Source organism: Cupressus sempervirens, chromosome 8 (assembly GCF_028749045.1).
Source record: "Cupressus sempervirens isolate cs-2001-9-10 chromosome 8, ASM2874904v1, whole genome shotgun sequence".
NCBI lineage: Eukaryota > Viridiplantae > Streptophyta > Pinopsida > Cupressales > Cupressaceae > Cupressus > Cupressus sempervirens.
The window spans coordinates 850203230-850222591 of NC_143125.1; the positions used below are offsets into that span (position 1 = coordinate 850203230).

A 19362-nucleotide genomic window follows, 5' to 3' on the forward strand; every position below is an offset into this window, starting at 1 on the left:
AGACGATATCCATTATTTCAATCTAATTGAACATCCCATATTTACCTGAGATGTCAATTGTGAGATCAAGATTATAGTGTTTTAAAAATATAACAGTACTTTAGTTGAAAGATTATCATTCTACAATACTTGGTAGCATCAATATAAGTCTAGCAAAGAATCAAGGTATTGCATTTCTTTATAAGTGAAGTCAATTATTATAAGAGGAGAATCTTCAAATCAATTATTATTAAATAAGTCTAAGCTCAAGAGTTTACATAAGGCAACATCGCACCAAGGTTGTCCGAGCAAGAAGTTGAAGGGAGTACATGGTGGAGTGGAAAGTGATATGTTATATCAACTGTTTGAGCAGAAACTGGTAGCATGATGCAATAAGAGGCGCTGCATTATGTGAAAAATGTTATCCGTTAAACATTTAACCAAGGTTACCTGGAGACTGGTATTGGTCATGGTACAGAGACTCTTATTGATACGAGTACGTCATTCTTTGACAAGTAGGAAAAAAGTTACCTTAGAGACAACAAAATTATCATATAGAAAATATAAAATTGGATCTTGTAAGACCTTATATTCGGCATAAACCTAAACAAACAAGTCCGCATAAATAAAGGGCATTGAAAGCAAAAGAAATAGAGAGGCCAAGCCTTTATATATCCTCTTCACATGCCTCTATATAGGAGATGTTGCTATCATTTACTTGGAGTCAGTTGTTTTGCTGAATGTTTGTAAAATAACAGTGATCAAGAATTTCTAATATGCAAAAACTAATAACTAAGAATATGTTAGTACCTAATTTTTGTTACTAACATCTGTATTCAAATAGTTGGGGAACTCAACAAAGGACAGTCTAAATCCAATCACTAGGTTGAATGCACAGATGGGGCATGGATTAGCATCCTATAAATCCCGAGAGCATAGTACCAAGCTAAGATAAAGGCTTGGACCTATAAACTTCGAGGAAGCATTTTTTTTAAATTTGGTGTCTAAGGGCTCGTTTGGTTTCAAGGATGGGAAACGGCAATTTTACATTTCTTTTCAAATTCATTTTCAGGCTTCTTAAGTATGCAAGAGTTTTCATCTTGTGGAGCATTTTGAAAACTGTAATTGGAATAAGATTAGGTTTATATTGTTTTAAAATGAATTTGAAATTTAAAAAAAAAAAATTGGTTTTTGTATTTTAATAATTTTAAAGAAATTAATTTATTTTCATTATTATTTTATTCGTTGAAGTTATTGAATTTTATGAAGAATTTAATTTAATTCAACTTTTTTAAAACTACTAGATATAATCATGAAAATGTTATACACAATAAATACTCGTGAAACTAGTAAACTTTGTTCATCATTTATATAAAAAAATCATTAAATAAAGTCTCCAAGGGTATACAAAGTAAAAAAAATTATAAACATTTGGTCTCAAACCACCATAACCAATAGTGTGATTATAACAATTAGAACACAACACATTATTGAAACATGATTTCAACTTTCATCATTGAAGCAATCTCTCATTTCGACTTTCGCCATGGAAGCAATCTCATGCATCTGACCACTTGAGCCTCATAGCTCCATCTTTGATCATTGTATTTGAATCTCTCGTGATCTGTTTCCAAGGTGATGCTGGTGCACCCCGGAGATGCGCTAATCAGGAGGCATGGAGCCCCTCATTGAATTCATCTTTGTTTTCTGTAAATATGAACATGTTTGATGCATCACAACTTTCACCAATTCTGTTTATCATTCTGCCTAACCTAGTTCTACTAGGGCTTGGACCAGTCACGGTGTCATTGTTACTTTGCTTGGTTGCTTGACCTCCACTGTCTCCACCATAGTTGCACATTGGCAATATTACCAAAGCCATCGACCCTATATAAAAAATGAACAAATGTAATGAGACCAAATTTAAAAAAACAAATAAATTTTAATAGTTTGTCAATAACATTTATGAAAAAAGTTCAATTGATTATAATAATAAATTTAATATAATGAGAATCTATCCTCCAACGCCCAAACCTCTATCAGAGAACAGCAGCTGTACCAACAAAAATTCAGATGACAGCAAATCCAACCAACACATTATTTTACAAACAGACCCAAAGAATATAGTCTTATAATGATGTAATATGCAATAGCAGAATGCTAGGAATGATTGTTTGCTGTATAGTAATATTGCAGTTTGTACAAACAGATTTCTGGCAGACCTGTCACCATTTTTGTGCACCGCAAGGAAGAGACCCTGAAGGGCTTTTAAATTTACCTTTCTAGAGCTTAAGAACAAAGCTGGAATAATATGACAGTGAAAAGCTTTTGCTCAAGTATCTTAGCATCGACTTTAAGACTTTAAAGGTGGATACATAAAAATTCACTAGTGTTGCTTATTTGTAAAATTTTCCCTCAAAATAATTCACAATTAAAAACATTTAAAACTGTGGAACAAATGATGTTTTTAAATTAATTCTAATTTCAAATTTCAATATTGACCATAGAATCTCCAGGATTCCAAGCTTCAAAAGTTGTAGGCTTCCTTTAAATTAGTCTAGCAAGGAAGTTATGTTGTGATCTGTAGAACAATTTCATTGTTTTATGATCCTCATTTTTTGGCATACTTGTAAGGTTACCTTTTCTTTTAAAATTATTTCCATAATAAAGTCTTCAAAGTAAATTCCAGCACAGTAAATGGACAGTGCTTAATATTCATTTGCTTTATACATGCAACTCTCGTTTGAATAATCGAACTGCCAGATTTCTTGGATTTGTTCCTGTGATTAAGCATAATGAAGGTAACATATTAATTAAAATGCCTTTTTTGCATGTCATGAAAATACATTTGCAAAGCATTAGTTAGATGTGTTAAACTCACACGCTTAATTTCCCTTTTATCAACATTGATAATGTGAGCCTTAGTCATGCCCTCATCTATGTTTTGGATACTTTCACATATTACATCCAAAGAAGCAGCCATGGTTGGCTTCCTCCTCTTTGGCCTCCTTGTTGATGGTGTAGAACATATCTAGAAGCAATGGAGATAAGCATTCATGAGCTACAAATCACATAAACCACATACCATAGTTTGATAAGTTTACTCATACAAGTACCAGACATGTACTGAAGCCAAAGAGCCATATTCATAGAAATACCAAGTACAGATTATAAATACCTCAAAACTGCTATATAATGAGCTATATACCAGACAAACTCTGGACTGTTAAGTCTAATATTAGCACAACAAAGAGTGTAATACCCATATACTACAAAGTGCAATTCCTATTTACTACAAAGTGCAAATAAAATTCATGTTTTGTGGGGCAACTAAGTTCGGGAGTTGTAGTCTTCCCACATCCTTTAGGCTATTTCATCTCAAAATTTCCCTCAGTCATCTCTCTCTCGTCGATTCATCCCATCAGACTCAATAAGTGGCACATTTATCCCAGCACGATCACTGTCCTCTTCAATTTCCAATTCGGATGGAAGACATTCCTCCATTGTAATTAAGTTGTGTAGTATGTCGCACGCCAAAACAATCTTTGCTTGGATAAATATATTATAGGATGTCGCATGCTTCACGATAGGAAAACATTGCTTGAAAATACCCAATGTTTGCTCTATCATATTCCTAAGGAAAAGGCGTTGGTGATTAAATAACTCTTGGGGAGTGTTGATCGAGTTTGCTGTAAAGAGATCCTAGTACATTTGGATGCCCGATATCAACTAAATAAAGTTTTCCTACGCAAATAGATATTAAGTTTTAGTCAATATATATAAAAGTTTTTTAATATAATCATATAAAATATGAATTAATATACCAGGGGGAACCACAAGTGGATCTGATCTAGAGAGAGTTGAAGCAAGCACCCAATTATCTATAGACGTAAAAGTTTTTTAATATAATCATATAAAATATGAATTAATATACCAAGGGGAACCACAAGTGGATCTGATCTAAAAAGAGTTGAAGCAAGCACCCAATTATCTGTAGCAGACCCTTCCCAACCAGCAAGAATGTATTGAAACTTGTCTTTTCTATCGCGATATTTTGCTTGGATGTCCACATCGACAATAACTAGCATATGGGTTTCATCAATTGCACCAATACAATCCTATAATAAGCAATACTATTATCAAATACAAATTAATATAATTAAGTCTCTAGCAACGAAATGCATGTCACTAGGATATTTACCTTGAAATAATTTATGAAGGAGTGGTTCCAATTGGGGTGTAAAAGATAATCGTTATAAAGCACTAAGATAGCCTTCAAGACCTTGTGTAAGTGTCAACTCACTATCTCTCCTGAATGACCAAAGTTATGGCCAAATCTTTCCATTCCTTAGATTGTGGCCAAGGGTGTGGAAGAACATCACTAGTTTTTCCAAAGTTATGTTTGTCATATCCATATTTGGTCATGGCAATCTATGTTATTGGAATGAAAAATACAGGACAAGCAGCTCTTCTTTGCTTACACCTATGTCTTCTAGCTTCTTGGGAAGATGCTACTATGAATACTACAAGGGTGATAAGCAAAACAGCAAGTATGCGCATGACCTTGATCTTCCTAACTATGGCTCCTTGAACTTATATATCATCAATAAGATCCATTGAATGACCTACAATCACATAATTGAGTTATTTGATGGCTTAATGACATAAAAATATACAAATATATACTGGAGTTAATGTAGTAAAAACATTATTATTGACAATGGAAACACATCGGTCTATTAGGTTACATGGATCTTATTATTCTTAAGAGCTATAACAATGCTGTAATCAGCAACATATAATGGTCTTCAACCATTGTTGCATTCTCTTATGTTCTTAGAGGTAATAGAGTAGAGAGTAATTGATCAATATGCTATGTCGTGCCTTCGCAAAGGTAGAAATGTAATGGACAGTACTAATAAAGTTTCGCCAAAATCTTTTCATGTAACACAGTTGTATGATACAATTTTATGGGCCAATTCAGGAAAAAAGTACAAAAGACCCCGTACAAAAGACCCCATGGACTCAATTATGCTTCTTCAATTCTGAATTGTGTAATAGAAATTTTGTCTAGTTTTTTATACATATTTTACTCCCCAATTCAGTGAATTGGTTATTAGAAATTAAGTCACATTCTCTAAAAATTAAGTCACATTCTCTAAAACTAATTTGGCGTAATAAAATTTATTAAAAAGGTATATTCAATTGGCAATAAGTGGTAATGCACCCAACTCAATCTAGTTAAAAGGGATATAAGGCAAACAATCATAAAATAGCCCCCATAAAGGATAAGACATTTCCCTATAATATCCACCCACCTACCTCACAAAGATCATGAAAACATGGTACTATACAAAATGCATACAATTCTCAAGCATTGAAATAAGTTGGCCAGAAGAAAATTTTAAAAAAACCCAACCCGCCCAGCCCATAGAATAGTGGGGTGGATTGGCTATGGTAGGAAACAAAAACTTTCCCCAACCCCGCTTCTGAGTTCTAATGGTTCTAGCGATGCAGACCAAACGAAGTGGTCCATATCTAGTAAGATAGCGACTTCCCAAAAGACATCAAAGCTAACTACCACCTCAACCCTATCCATAAATCATTCTCAAAACATATGAAGAGTCAGAGCAACCACCTTAACCTTCAATTATTCTCAACCAATATCTTCCAAATCTGACCTTACACATTTCAATATCACCTTGACTGAAGATTTTTTGAATGAAAATCTTTGAGTAGAATACCATTCAAGAAAAGCTACATGATAATACAAACCTTGATATTCAAACAATAGATTGGTCTTAAAAGGAAAAACTGATAAAGAAGGCTTAAGCACTGCAGATTACGAAGACAACTTGCTTCATATGAGAGCTCATAATGCTTACATTAATCGCTCAAAAATCATTCGAAGAACATCTGTGACATCATTTTTTGATTTAGGAAATGAACACTTGCCAGAAGAATGGCTTAAATCATTTCAGCAGCTATTAAATTTATCAGGTGACAGTTAAACATTCAATCTGACTTGCAATCAGATCTAGTGAGCAAAACAAGTTAAGAAGATCTATGATGCAGTTTTAGGAAAAGATGCTTGAGACTGTCAAATCGGAGAGTTGACTTGAGGGAGACTTGGGAAGAAGTTGAGAAGGCCACCGCTTCCTTGTCTCAGTCAGAATCTAAAAAGAAGACCATACAACTATTAAGTGAGAAGAACATTAAACATTTTCTTAAGAAATCAAGAGAAAAAATCTCAATTTTTTTATAGAAAAAAACAGGGCATGAGATGGGAGAAAGATCAAGCTGCTGAATTTGAGTAGTCTTGGACATAGAAACAGTACAATAGAAAGCAAAAAAAGTTATGATCCTGGTATTGCTTCCTCAAGAAGGAATATTTGTACTGCTTCAAGAAGGAATGTTTGTGAAGTTTTGAAAAGCATGGCTGCTGTCTCACTTAGGCCCTGACAAGGCTTTTGTTTTGAACGCCAATATGCTTATTTTGCTATTGCAAACATTTTGGAGAAATTGACTAACAGATGTCACTTCAATACATAGAGTGAATGAACATATAAAGTCCAAAATGAAATATCATAAAAAGGCAATAATGAAAAGAACTGCAGATCTGATGACGCTCCCAAAAATGGCTGCTGCAGGCAATGGCTAAAGTATTCAACACTGTGCACTCCTCTAACTCACAACCCACACTCACCACCAGTTAGAACTGAAGTCATGCCCCTGCAACATAATTTTCCAGCACCTTGTGAATGGACTAATATGTGTATAAGCAGGTCTTTCATACAGTTCTGAGCATAAATTGGATCTGTAACAAGTAAATGATGAGGTTCCTCAAAGGGATGCAATAAGTGACGAATGAAGATTTCCAGTTTGTTCACCATTAATTCAACAATATCTAATTCCCAAAAAGGCATGAAAACACAAAATCTAGAATCAGGTTTAAGTTAGGAGTCCAAAGCATGGTGCAGATACCCTACAGATTGCAAAATGAGTTTTCAGTTCTATGAACAGCCCTGTGCATAATTGGCATAATGGCAACAAAAAACAATGAATCAAAATATCCATGATCTCATGCCATTCCTGTTTGGCCCAAAGCAAAAAGTCAGACTTAAACGAAGGACCAGATCTTACATAGAAAACTGTACAAAAACACATTTGGCCTTTCCCAACCATATAAAACATGGAAGGTAGCAGCAATAACAATGAAGATGGCGATGAAAGCAGCACTAATGCTTGTTCTAATAGCCAGTACTCCTAGCGAAGGAGAAACATGGAGAGATCATAAAGGGAGGATATCTGGCTTTACTTCAACACAGCTTAAAGCATGGGCCATTCTTGATTGCCCCTTTTCTCCTCTTGATTTCTATCCCCTCAATTCAGTATGGCTCGACACCAGAAAGGTAGAATTATCTGCTTCTAATTCCACATACAGTTGGAATTTTATTACTCCACTTATACGTGTCTTTTAATAGTTGTCAGAGTGAATTCAATCTTGTGAAAAAATTTCGAATGATAACTTACCTCCTAAGCTTCATAAGAATCAGCTTGAACTATTGAAAGGGTTCTTACAAATTTTACCATTGAAAAAGGTGGCAAAAAAATGCAAAATAAAAATAAAAATATGTTACACCTAAGGAAGGAGATCCAAAAGCTTAGATACCGATTCGTCCTGGGAGGCAGAGGCTTCTGCATTGGAGGCGGAAGGATGCAGGATGCGTCCAGAAGCCCTGCGGATGCTGGCAGGAAGCCAGCTGCAGGCTCCTGGATACGTCTTTCTGGATGCGTCTAGAAAGACGCATGCAGGAGCCTGCGGCTGGCTTCCTGCCAGCATCCACAGGGCTTCCGGATGTATCCGGGAGCATCCGCGGGCCTGCCCAGGCATTAAAATAAAAAAAAGAACAATTAAAAACGTTTTCTACGACTGTCTAGCAAACAGGTCCCGATAACAGAGCAAGCATACAGGTCAATAATAAAAACAATTATTATATCCGATTTGAAATCTGTACTAGGAGACCATCGATATTGGAGAATCTGGCAGATTTGGTGCTGTTCCAGATTAGCACCTGTGTATTGAGAAGACTGTCTAGCAAACAGGTCCTGATAATAATATCATTTGTTATTATATATTTCTTTGCATATATTATATATATACACACGTTTCCTCTGGCATCCGCATCCAAAAAAAATAAAAATCCCCGCATCTCATATCCGCTTCCGGAATCCGCATCCGAATCAGTAACTTAGTTCAAAAGTATAGCAGTTTAGAGAACTCATTGAGAAGTCTAAGAAATCGCAAGAACATGGAATTGTTTTCTTCCTTTTTGCACTATCTTGATTGAAATCCAGGAGGCAATAAGCACAACACAGGGCTGGAAAACACTTTAAAGAAATAAAACAACTTCAGATAGCAATGGATAGTTTGCAGAAGAAGAAAAGGTAAAGAAAACCCAATTTCCCAAAACTATATAGTCTCCTCGAGGGAAATCTATAGACCCACTCCACGAAACAAAAAAATATGAAACCTTAGCGCACAGCAGCATACCTATTCAACGATACCCGTGTAGTAAAGCGCTGCCTAACTTTCACAAACCAAACCAGATGCAAAACATTGTCATAAAATGCTGCACTTCATCCTTGAACAATGAGCAGGAATTATTCTTCTGACCCAAAACATACCCAACATACCCGCACGTAACCATGAACCTGACCAGATTATTAATTTTGGGATAGTCAGATTGAGAAAGGAATAACATATTCCAATAAGAGGATTTTTGGGAATGGATAAAAGCTCAAATTTGGGCCTAAAATGGGAATATGTTCCTGTTGTATTCCAGTAACCAAACAGGCCCTAAGTGATTTGAAAACATAAACATCGTCCTTAGAAACTGAAAGAGTAACAAAGGTTGACAATTGCATTAAGAATAGACACAATTAATCATCTCATATGGCCGATAAACAATTTACTAATTCACAAACTAATTAAACTATGGAATATCACAAATCGATTCAAGTTAAGATAGTTTTGTCTCCTGGCCAATTTCAATTAAATATATTGGAAGTGATTAATTAGGGTTAAAACAGACTTAAACCTGGCAAGGGATAATATACAACAAACACACCCTTTCCTTCCAAATACGTTATTATTTGTCAATGTGATCTCTTAGACAGAAGAATACTGAGCTTCGGTTTTACGAATGTTATTGGAATTTTAATTAAGAACATTCGAAACTTGGTTGGGCGAAACATTCAAACATTTCATTGAATTCATTGATATGCTAACAGAATTATCATGCCAGATACCATTAAACTTTTCTTCAAGGCTGTCTAATCTGAGAAAGAAGCTGAGGGGAGTATGTGGTGGAGCGAAAAGTTGTGCTTTATATTACATGACAAGGACAACTGTTTGAACAAAATTTGGGATAATGATGCAACAAGAGGAGCTGCATTATGTGAAAAACGCTATCCATTAAAACATTTAGCCAAGGTTGACTGAAGACGGTATTGGTCCTGGTATAAAAACTTGTATTGCCATCATTGATAATAGTAAGATTATTTCATGAATCCAACAGTCTATAATGATTAGTGAAAGAGTAGTAGTGGTAGTGGTAGTGGTACTAGTATTATTAAGAGAAATAACAGTGATAACGAATGAATCCTGATGATAAAAGCAGTAATCTGCAGATATTCTGATGCAAACAATTATTCTGAGTGTTATAATCATAATACCTGTCAAAATTAAATGAATATCAGTTGAATCAAATCTGTTACTACAGTCATTTAGTATGAGATTTAGTAGTGAGAATAACTGCAGGAAGAACGGTTAGTAGGGCACCCAATGAAATAGGGACACTAAATGGTGTAGCATAGGATAAGATCGGGAAATTTGCCTTCAATGCGGAGAGCACAATTTCGAGGGGTTTTCTAAAACTGACAAAATAACCTTACACAAGAGTAATCGATATTGGAGTGTTCCCTAAAGCATATGGAGGCATGATATCTGAAGGATGTAAGCATGCCAAAATGATTTATTTTATGTAAACAGGGCTACTTAGTGTTTATTTATTGAGAATTTAATAGAGTAGCAATGCAAGTTTAGTCACAAAAGCAATATTGTACTAATGGTTTCAAGATTTGGGATTTAGTGCAACCCAAAGATTTCAGCCTCCAACAATCTGAGTGGGCATCCTATTCTTTCACTTATATGCAAATGTGAAGAGATGTTTTGAGATAATTCAGAAAAATATAAAATTGATAGATTATATTAAGGGAAAAAAGTTATGTTCACGTCCCTGTGATTCTTTACGTCCTTTACCTGTATTGGGGGTGTTTCAAAGGTACAGAGAGTTCCCCATCTAAACTAGAAGACAAATTTTAGACGCTTATAGTAACTTCGACAGACACCTTTTGATCTCTATCTCTTTGTACATTAACAAAATATAGTTTACCATCAACAGGCACGACAGAAAACGCATTTAAGAGTATCCAGGTTGGCAGCTCTAAATCAGATTATTACATAATACCCCTTGCAGTTGCAATTTTAGCAGAGTTATGTTGTCACTTTAGATTTGATAAAACCCATAAATGAAAGTCTCTTCAAAGAGCAATACTCTTGAGAAAACAAGTCTTAGAATTTCACAAGCTATTGTTCACAAAAGGATGCAATAAATTATCGGCTACTGCAAATTGGCATCTCTGAACCAGAACTCGTCATTTTTGGCGGGGCAACAATGTCATTATAGGTGCTGTTTGAAGCAAAGTGTTCTCTCTCCTAACTGTTAGGTCATTAACAATGAAAAAATGCTTATATATGTTTAAAACTAATATTTTTACTTTACCTCTAGAGTTAATCTAGATTTTCCCATTCCCCAAAATCGGGAGAGAAATACAGCAAGGCCATGGGCAATGTCAACCATCCCTATCAATAAGCAAGATATAAGATTAGAAATTGAAAAATATAGTAGTTCAAAGACAACTGTGTTAATGGGTAACAAATACAATTAATTTATACTTACCAAGATTGTCTAGAACAGTTGGCTGGTCATTTCCCTGTTCGCGAATCCTCTTAAGATGGCGCAATACTGCAAAAAAAGACAAACAACGTCATTAAACAACCCTAATCAAAAAATAGTTGTCATCTAACTATTAAAACAAGCCTGAAATCTCCGTGCCTGTGATTATATATGGTGAGAAAATATATATATTCAAGCTGCTTCTGTTCCCGATTCTTTCTCTTCCTCTGTTATTCCATTTTTTCTTCCGTCTTCGTTTAACCCTCGAATCCATTGAAACCTGTTCTCTCTAACCCTAACCTTAAATTTGCAGTGTTAACCCCGTTATGCTGGCAACGTCTATACAGCCACGAAAATGCACTTCCTTACGGAGGAGAGGACCTAGAATTTCTTTTTGAAAAGTTAGAAAAAGCAATGTAAAGCAAGTGCATTTTCGTGGCTGTATAGCCACGGGTAGCAAAAACATGTACATAAAAGAGAAATGAAATTAATTGGCAAGTGGTCCAAGTACATATGAATCATGTTTCTATAAAATTTAAGAATAACAAAATTTTAAAAGCATCAAAAGTAACTTGACGTGCTTGAAATTTTCTTGTTGAAGTTTACTTAATAAAACTTCTTTGGCTAGTTGTCATCAATAATACTTCCCTTAATCGTAGGTGTAGCATTCATTGTAGAGCAAAGTGCAATAGAAACATTTAACATCTTTTTATTGTGGAAAAGGTAAGCTCAACAATTAAACAAAATCAATACCTTAACTATTATAGCTAAGTTTTTCTATTTTTTAAAAAATGAATTATATCAATTTAAAAATATTAAACAAATTACAAAACATTTTCAATTAAGTATTTATTCTCAATGAAATACTTGAATATTAAATATTCAATTGTGTTTATTATATGATTTATAAAACTACAAAGATTAAGATAATCTATTCAAATAGAAATGATAACAAATCAACTGAAATAATTTTGAATATAAGTAAAATTAAGAAATTGAAAAAAATGATTTGAAGATAAATGATTTCATTCCAACTATATTAATGCCTCAAATTAAAATAAGAAACCCCTAAAAAGAGTGGCTTTTGAGCATTTAGAATAGTACTCTCAAAATACACACAATTGATTTGACAAAGAGGGACATATATTGAGCATATTGATTCTTCCTTAAAAAAATTGATTCTCTAATCTTATATGATCAAACACTTATCATGGGTTACAAATATACAAAAATAAAAATTCTTTTATGACGGTTGTAATTATTTATTTGTACTTTTTAAATGATTTTCTTCATTTAAATAAATATGGGAGTGTATCCCATGTCTATCAAACAATTAATAAATATCAAAGTGTATATCATACCTTATCTATCTTAAACAAAATATTTTTCTATAAAGATAAAAATTGTCTAATCCCTTGAAAAGTTCCAAATTATTATACTTCCTACTATTATGATACTTTTTGAATTTTAGGCTTTAACTAGTGATTAAATTTTTTTCCTGTTTTTATGACAAAGAATTAATCATTTTAAATTTTTCTTATCAAATAAGCTGCATAGCATAGATGCAAGATTTTTAACTTTACAATTTTTACAAAAATATTTTTCTAAGTTATGATTGGGTGAATTCATTTAGCTCTTATATTGGCGATTTGATAGATGATAAAACTAATAGTTTTTAAGAATTGTTTTTTATTAAGTTGAATGTGATTCATTAATGTTTAATATTTTTTTTAAAGCTCGTACACCTCTTGTCGTTTCTTCCATAGTACCACCAGCAACAAGGCATTCTCACAGTCCTCCAGGACGTGCGGAGATATCAGGGGTAAAATGGCAGGCTGTTAGTCCAAAGGATTTCTCGTCTGACTTCCACCCGGTTTCTACCTTTTTGCATAATAGCTACTCCTCTCTGGAGGACGAGGATGATATGGAAGAGTTCTCATGAACTTCCTTTCATGGAATGTTCGAGGTCTTACAAACCTCCCTAGAAAGTTCTATGTCTAGGATACCCGTCATAGACTTGGGAATTTAGATTTTCTTTGCCTGCAAGAAGTTAAGATTTTTGGTTTCATGCTTTCTGCTGCATGCCGCATCATTTGGTAGGATAGCGTTATGTTTTCTTCCCAGCATAAAGCTGGTCGAGGTGGTGTAGTTACTCTCCTGTCACCTCGCCTTCATTCTGCTATTATCTTGCACGGTTCTGACCCCACACACCGTATTATTTGGCTTTTGCTCTCCATTAACAATCATTCTTTTGGAGTCATTAATGTTTATGCCTTGAATGATGCTATGGAAAGGGCACAAATGTGGGTTTGGCTTGCTGACAACTTGCCGCCAGGTACTTGGGTCCTATGTGGGGACTTCAATATGGTTGAAGTGGCCTCTGACAAAGATGGCATTCTGCCTTTCCGTTGGACAACTGGGGAAAGAGAAGCCTGGTTTTACATATGACATAAATTGGGCCTTTTTGATCCCAATACAAACCGCCGCCATGGTTGTGGGGCCTAGCACACTTGGTCCAATTTTCGAGCCGGTCCTAACCGCATATTGAAACGTCTTGATCGTGCTATGATCTCGGCGCAATCTTTTTTCTCCTTCTCTGAAGATCGTGATTTTCCTGTCATTCCCTTGACATATGTGACGCTGTCAGACCACTATCCCATTTATTTTGGCATTTCTTGGCAAACAGCTGTCCCCAAGGTGGCCAAGTCTCAATTCTTCCTCAACACGTCTGTGTTGTTGCATGCTTCCACCATCTCCCACATCCAACATGTCTGAAACTTGGAGCCACGCTCGCATTCCCATCGAGGTTGGATTCAATGGTAGAACGATGCCATTACTAGAACTGCTCAATTTTTGCGCATCTACAGGCGTCAACTGGCTATCTTTAGAAAACGGTCTTATGAAGCCAACACCCTTGCCCTCAAAAAAGCCTCTGAAGCTCTCACCTTCAACCCCTTTGATGTGGAGTTACAAATTCAGCTTGCCAAGCTTCGCCATGATAAGCAAATTGTTGATAACTATGCTGCCCAAGGAGCCCAAATCAAAGCCCGTCTCCACTGGTTGGAGGTTGGCGAAAAAGCCTCGAAGGAATTCTTCCAGGCTCTCCGAGCCCGTCATACCGATGTTGGGATTAAAAAGATAAAACAGGGAACTGATGTTCTTTCCAGTCTGCCTGACATCCTATAAACTTGTTTTCTTCACTATGAGAACGTCTTTGCTTCGCAAGGCAATTCGGTTGCTCAGGAGGAGGCTCTTAGAAAGTGTATTGCTGTTACTCCAAACTGCCTCGCGGTTGAGCAACGCACTTTTTGTGAGCAACTTCTTTTCCTCCGAGACCTTAAAGAGGCAGTTTACTCCATGGTGAATGACAAATCCCCTGGGTGTGATGGATTTCCCTATGAATTCTACAAACATCTTTGGGCGCAAATTGGTCCTAATTTGCACAAAGTCTATCTTGAAGCATATCATTCTAAAAGCCTAGGAGCGGTCATAAATAAAGGCAATATTAAATTCACACCTAAAGCTGGTGATCCTGAGGACATATGCAACTGGAGCCCCATCACCCTCCTGAATGTGTCTTATAAGATCATTGCCAAGGTGCTCTCTCTCAAAATCTGCCATATGCTACCTTTAATTGTGTGACCTGAACAAACTGGCTTCATCAAATCTAGATATATTATTGACAATATCATTGTTGTCTGGGAAGGTATGGAATGGGCCCGTAAGTCCAAGCAGCAGGCTATCTTTTTAAAGATAGATTTTGCTAAAGCCTATGATCGCATTGAATGGCCTTTCATTTTGGCTATGCTTCAGGCTCTGGGTTTTGGTCCCAATTTCTTTCAGTCTGTGGAGATGCTCTTTGGTGACACTAATGCTTGCATCACCATCAATAATTTGCAATCTGAAGCTTTTGGGCTTTTTCGCTCCATCAGGCAAGGTTGTCTACTAGCTCCAGCACTTTATGTCCTTGCTGCTGAAGGTTTTGGTTATTTACTTGCTCACTCTGTGTGTTCAGGACTGGTCTGTGGCATTTCCTTGCCTAATTCTTCCTCCCAATTAGTCAATGGTCATTTTGCTGATGATTCTTTTCTTACTCTTCTTGAAGATGAAAAAAATATTAAAAATGCTTTAAATTGTCTGGACACTTTCTGTCAAGCCTCTGGCTCTGCCATTCAATGGCATAAAACGCTCTGTTACCGCCAATCTTTCTTGCCAGCTCCACCTTGGCTCAGCCAGTTTCAATGGAAATGGGTTACTCATGGAGAAATCTTTCGCTTTCTTGGCATTCCCTTTGCTTTCCAGACTTCCCCTGTGGAACTATGGAATGTTGTGCTTGCAAAGATTAGCAAAAAGCTTGATTATTGGATCACTAAGCCGCTTTATCTTGCTGGTAAATTCCAGATTTGTTCTAAGATTTTGGCTACCACCCATGTGTACTATCCTTCCTGTTGGGCTCCCTCCAAAGCTTCCTATCTCAAGCTAGAATGTTTGCTCAGAGATTTTTTTTGGGCCTCTGGTTCTGACCATCATGGTTTTCACAGAGTTGCTTGGGATTTCTGTTGTCTCCCAAGGGAATCTAGGGGTCTCGACCTGCTTTCCACTCAGAAGCAAGGCCTTGCCCTCTATGATAAATGGATTATCAGAGCTATTCTAGAGATGAAGCCTAGAAGATACTTGTAAGGCATTGCATTTCTTCTGGCTTCCCTGTTAACAAACCGGCATGGAAGGGGATTGGTTTTCAGACCCTTCTCACTATGTGTGAATCAGTGGTCATATAGGGCTCTTTTGTTATAAAGAGCATCTGGAAAGCTTGGAAAGTTGTTAAACCTTGGCTTTATTGGGCTGGTGATGAGTTTCGCAATGGGCTATCCTTAAATCAATAGAACATTTGATGGTCTCCCCTGTTTTCCATCCAGGGCACTCCTCTTGCCAAGACTCAAGGTGCCAGTGCTCTACGTTTCTTTAAATGTGGCATCCACACTACTAAGGATATTTTTTCAAGAGTCATCATGAATTTCAGGTCAGGGACGATTTGCAAGTTCAGTACCGCCTTGTTAGTTTCGATCACTAGACTTTTGACCTTCTGTTGTCTTCCATCCTTGTGCACTTAGTTCATAAAGTGGGGATTCAGTCTGCTCATCCTTGGTGGCATGATTGGAAGTGGTATCCTGCCACTCCATTTACCAATTATAAGCCCAACATGGGGTACAGATGGCTTTCACCCCACCTTCCAATGGTGGACACACTTAATCAACGGTGGCATTTGCAATATTCGCTTTCTCAATGGAGAAAACGTTTCGACATCATTTGGAGTGCCATTACTGAACCTAAGATTGCCCACTTTGCTTGGTGCCTTGCCTTCCAAGGTCTTCCCCTGGGGCCTCGGCTCAAACACATTGGGGTTCCTGATCCCAGATGCCCCTTCTGTGGTCAACCTGAGTCCTCTTTGCATATTTTTTGGTTTTGCAAGCGTGCTCAAAATTATTGGCACTAGATTCATGATTTTTTCAAGCCTTTCAGGCCCGAACCTTTTTCATGGCATATGATCCTGCTGGGTGATTCCCCCAGAGTTCCTCGAAAGTTCTCCCAGATTTGGCATACCTTCAGGATGGAAATTTTGTTTTCTCTATGGAAAGATAGGAATGCAGTTTTATTCACTCACATTTTTTTGGATGTTAACATTGCAATGTACACTAAGGCATGCATTTGTAACAATGTCATTATGCAGATACAAGTGCAAGCTAATAAAGTTTCCCTGGAAGTTGTGCACTTACAGGAATTGTTAAATCATTGGGGCAATGCTCCATGCACCATTGCCAGAGTGCCTCCGGATGCCTCGATCGATGCCTCTTCGTCCTACGATCACCATTCCCGACGCCAGTCCTCTGGCTGCCATTCACACACGTCGCGCCCCCAAGGTCCCCGCCACCGCTCTCCCAGCGGTGGGCATGGCGGTTGGAGGTGTCGCTCTGCTTCCCCACCACGTGGTGGTTCTGGTTGGTCCTCGGCTCCTCCCCCTGGGCAGGCTTCTGGCCGTTCCTCAGCTCCTCCCCCTAGATGGGCACACTCTAGCAAGTTTCCTCGGTTGGCCTTGGCAATTTCTCCTCCATGGCCAGACAAGAAGGATGCAGAGACTGCGACTACCCCAGATCCTACTGATGCTGCTGACGGCTGGACTATTCCCAGTCCGCCCCACAATCCCACTGATGCGTGGGGATTTCATGATAAAGATGATCCTCCCTCTACTGGCACTGCCTTGGCAGCTTAAAAGTTTTTTTGATGAATAGTTAATAGTTTATAGCTGAGGCCTTGTTGCTTTTTCCGGCTTCGGCCGTCTGAACTCATTCGCGGGGTGATCCTGTATCCCTTGTATTTTCTATAATATTTTTTTTTATCATTCAATTAAAAATAATATTACTTATATTATATAATCATTTAAGATTTCTTATTATTATAGGAACATTATTACTTTCATAGTATAATTTATTTATGAATAAAATTTAAATTTAAATTAATATCATTATAGAAAAATATAATTATATAAAAAAATTATTAATTAAAATATTTTATATATTATAATAAATTTATTAAATTAAATTATTTTTTTATAAAAATTAAAGGAAGTACTAAGACACTATGTGACACTTGTGTACTTTCATACATTAGGGTTAAATGTAATTAATTTCTTATTACTCTATTTGAATGTTGAATTAATTATTGTGGCTTCTTGTCTAAATATTTTCTTGTTGTATGAAGATAAATGTCTTTGTTGGTTGAAACTAATTTGACATTATGTATTATAGATTGGTTTGTAGGCTATGCCAAATTTTATTTTTTGGGTAAATTTTATGGAAGGTTGAGATAACAAGGGGTTATATTTTAATAGGCTTTAGGAGATCAATTGATATGATTCAATCATAGATTTAGAGTTAATGAAGATGAAAAGGTGTGATAGCATTTTTAATTTAGTTGTTCTATGAATATTATTTACTATATATTTTAGATTTAATTGTGTAAATTTTTCTTCTTAGTTTTTTTTATGGGATTCAATGATCTATCACGAAAATAACAAAAAAAAAAGATCATTTAAAATAGGGAAGTATCATTCAAGAATTTACTAACTTTGAATTTTTTTCTTAATCTTTTTTAACTATTCATAACTCATTTGTGAGACAAACATGGTTAATTGCACACTTTTACTTGGTGCCTACCATGATGTTGTCTGAGTTTTTCTATCTGCAATTTATACTTTTTTTTTTCAATGTTTACTTTATTTATTTTTTCCAACACTTGTCATGCTATTACTTTGATTTCTGGAATGTCAAGATGTCTTCATTTTAATTAGGAAGCTTCTACCTAGCCTCATTTGATCCCTTTTCTTAATTGGCATTCACCTTAAAATGATCTTAGGGTTTCATTTAGTAGAAATCAAATTCTAGTTTCCATTTTTACTATTGCTAACAATAAGTACTAAAACTTTCCTTCAACACAAAAGAAAATGAGATTATAATGCTAGGCCAAAGATTAACTCATCTGGTTCTAGTGTCAACGAGCTTACTAATATTTTCTTAACATGCTAAAAAACATTATTAAATGACAGTATATAAATAATAAATAATAATAATAAGAGTGTGGCTATTCTAGATTTGGATAAGCTCATCAATGAGATTTTAGTACATATATTATAAAAATCTTCTTCCTAATTTTAACTTTCCTACTACTGAACATGAAAATCTTCCTAATGACATCTACCTTATGGCTACTCATTTATCCAAAAATATCATTAGGCACTGGTAACATGTTTTCTTTCATGAACCATTAGATAGCTTGGGTAATTTGCCTGACATAAGAACAAAACCAGGTAGGAATAACTATAAATTTTGAGATTGTACTAAATGAAAAGGCATCTAAGAAATGATTGTTAGAATCATGCCAAGTGCACAACCCTACATTTTGCAAAAGTAAATATTATTGTTGTTTGCAACAGCCAAAAAGACTTTCCCATATGCAGATCTTTTGTACCATTTCTTGACATGTTGCCACCAATAAGCATGTTTTGTCTTCAACAATTCAGTAGATCATTGGTGCCAAAAGTTCTATCCATGATTCTTTTAAAAAGAAATTGGGAAAAAGGCACCCACATGAGGTAAGGCAGAAAAGATAAGATACGCCAAAGGAGAAGGGAAGTTGAAAGATCTTGCAAGGCATACATGCACAAGACATAAATTATAGTACTCTGAATTCCATAAAAACTACAACTTAAATTCTTTTTAAAAGTGCAGCCACCTTTGTCCAATCATGCTTAATGCTCACCAAAACTATAATCCTCTAAGAACTGCAATTATAGTAGAGTCCACCCTGG

The 19362-nt window shown here is 35.9% G+C and overlaps 2 long non-coding RNA genes across 2 annotated transcripts; both read right to left on the reverse strand.

Moving 5' to 3' along the window:
- Positions 1–1322: 1322 nt before the first annotated feature.
- On the reverse strand, positions 1323–4046 carry LOC149545090 (uncharacterized). The gene is made up of 2 exons (XR_016355098.1): positions 2861–4046; positions 1323–2759 (listed from the first exon to the last, which is right to left on the reverse strand). It is a non-coding gene; the product is annotated as an uncharacterized LOC149545090 (long non-coding RNA).
- Positions 1323–11420, reverse strand: LOC149545089 (uncharacterized). Its single transcript, XR_016355097.1, has 4 exons — positions 11160–11420; positions 11004–11069; positions 10827–10906; positions 1323–1866 (listed from the first exon to the last, which is right to left on the reverse strand). It is a non-coding gene; the product is annotated as an uncharacterized LOC149545089 (long non-coding RNA).
- Positions 11421–19362: the final 7942 nt, after the last annotated feature.